Genomic DNA, 2618 nt, shown 5'->3' with positions numbered 1-2618 from the left:
AGGCCCATAATTCGACCTAGGGGCGCATAAGGAGCCCACCCTTTTGGTACAAGCCATTCAAAGTAAAATACATGTCATATCATATCTTTATCATTTCATAACATATCTGTGTCATTCTTAACATATCATATTCATGTCATTCATAGCATATCATGTTCATGTCATTCATAGCCTATCATGTTCATGTCATTCATAGCATATCATGTTCATGTCATTCATAGCATATCATGTTCATATCCTTCATGTCATTCATAAGGTATGCATAAATGGGCACATAGTCATGCATACTTGGGCACATAGCCATCATACTTGTCTTGGGCACATAGCCATCATATTTGGGCACATAGCCATTATAGGTATCACTCTCATGCATGGTTCATAAGCATACTTTAAACGAGCAATACAATATATCATGGAAGGAAGGAAAAAAAAAAGAAACATAATCATGCATGGATCACGAGTTAACTTTTTCTTAATTCATATCATGGCAAAGGAAAGTACATAATGAGTCATAATTTAGTTTAAATCCTCAACCCACTAAGGGTGGCCGAAACATGCATAGGCTCATTTAGGTTACATGAAATCATACAAGCATATGAACCCAAATTAATTTCTATAACATTTATCATAAGGAACCTCATAAGCCTATTTGATTTAGGTTCTATGCTTCCTAGGTTTTGAAACCTACATTGGCCGAAACATACAAGGTCCAAAACTTGGTTACAAATAGCATGTAAACATGTGAACCCTAAACAAATTTCCATGCATTTATCATAGGCAACCACATGAGCATATTAGATTAAAGTTTCAAGCTTCCTAAATCCATACACATAGGTGGCCGAATGCCATCAATGTGACTCTAAGGTTTTCAACCAAATATAAGCATGTGAGTACCTTACAAATTTCATAGCATATCATAGAGGAGAACATAAACATGCTAGGGTTGAATTTAGGTTTGCCTAAGCCCTATATTTCATGTTGGCCGAAAGTTCATCATGTGAAAATCCTAATCCTAAGCAACATGAATCTCAAGTGCTTTATGTTATCTTCATATCTTTTCATAAGGTAAAACATAAGCAAGCTAGATTTGAGGTTGAGCCTCCTTAAGGTATTTAATCCATTCATGGCCGAAACCTTAAGGTAGGGTCCTACTAGTTCTAAGCAACCTAAAAGTATAAAACATCAAGAGAACATTCATAATATATTAAGGAAAACTTCATACTTGATACTTCTTCTAGAATTTACAAGCATGTGAGTACCTTATGAATTTCATAGCATATCATAGAAAAGAACATAACATGCTAAGTTTGAATTTAGGCTTGCCTAAGCCCTACATTTCATGTTGGCCGAAAGTTCATCATGTGAAAATCCTAACCCTAAGCAACATGAATCTCAAGTGCTTTATGTTATCTTCATATCTTTTCATAAGGTAAAACATAAGCAAGCTAGATTTGAGGTTGAGCCTCCTTAAGGTATTTAATCCATTCATGGCGGAAACCTTAAGATAGGGTCCTACTAGTTCTAAGCAACCTAAAAGTATAAAACATCAAGAAAATATTCATATCACATCATAGAAGAGATCATAAGCATGGTAATTTTTAAATTAAGCTTTCCTAGGGTTTTAAGTCTCTTCATGTCCGAACCCTAAGGTAGGGTATTACCTAACTCCAAGCCACATACAAGCATGCAATATCAAGATCATATTCATAACATATCATGGGGAAAAACTTAAGCATGTTGGTTTTGGTTTTAAGTTTCCCTAAGCCTTACAAGTGTCATGGCCGAAAGTTCCCATAAGAACTCAAGGTTGTTAGTCCATCTAAACTCAAACAAAAATCATATAACAACTTGTACCACAGGTGAGGGGATACTCACATCCTCTTGCTTGGTCTTTTCCTAAGAGAAGATACCCTTTGTGAAGAGAAAGGAGAGAGTTTTTCCTCCTAGTGCTCCTTTGTGCTTCTCTTGCTTGTGAGAGGTAGATCTTGAGGATTCCTTCTTGTGGTTTGGTTTTCTTAGGGAGAAAACCTTAGTTGGATTTTCGGGAAAGAAAGAGAGGATGCTCTAGGTCACGGCAATGGTGAGGGAAGGGAAGAAAAAATGAAATCCCTTCTTAGTTTTTCCTCTTATGCTAGGTGAGAGTAAGAAGCAAAAAGAAACTTTGTCTTCCCTTCTTCTTAACTCATCCTTTATTCTCTTAATGATGAAGAAATGTCTTCATTCATCCCCTTTTTTTTGCTCTCCAATTCCCTCATCTTGTCATCCACGAAAATGAAAAAGAAGGAGAAGAAGACAATTTGTCTTTTTCTTGCTTTCTTCTTTTTATCATGCTCTTAACTTTATCTAGAGTTTCCATTCCTCCTTTAACAATAAATTATGATGGTCTAGTGGTAATTCCATAATCCTTAGTTTAAAAGGTTCAAGGTTCAATCCTTGACCAATTCCTTTCCTTTTATATATTTTTGGTTCTATCTTATTCTTTTATTCTAAGATAAAATCTTCACATACTTAGCTTAAGAAATTCGTGGGTGTTACAGAACCATAAGCCATGAGTGAAATTGTACTAGAAGAAATAAGAGAGGACACGTCTACTTTAGTACTAACAGTACAAGATGAAG

This window comes from Zingiber officinale, chromosome 3B, assembly GCF_018446385.1.
Source record: "Zingiber officinale cultivar Zhangliang chromosome 3B, Zo_v1.1, whole genome shotgun sequence".
Lineage (NCBI taxonomy): Eukaryota > Viridiplantae > Streptophyta > Magnoliopsida > Zingiberales > Zingiberaceae > Zingiber > Zingiber officinale.
The sequence above is the reverse complement of the archived record's forward strand: the minus strand, read 5'-3'. Positions refer to the sequence as shown.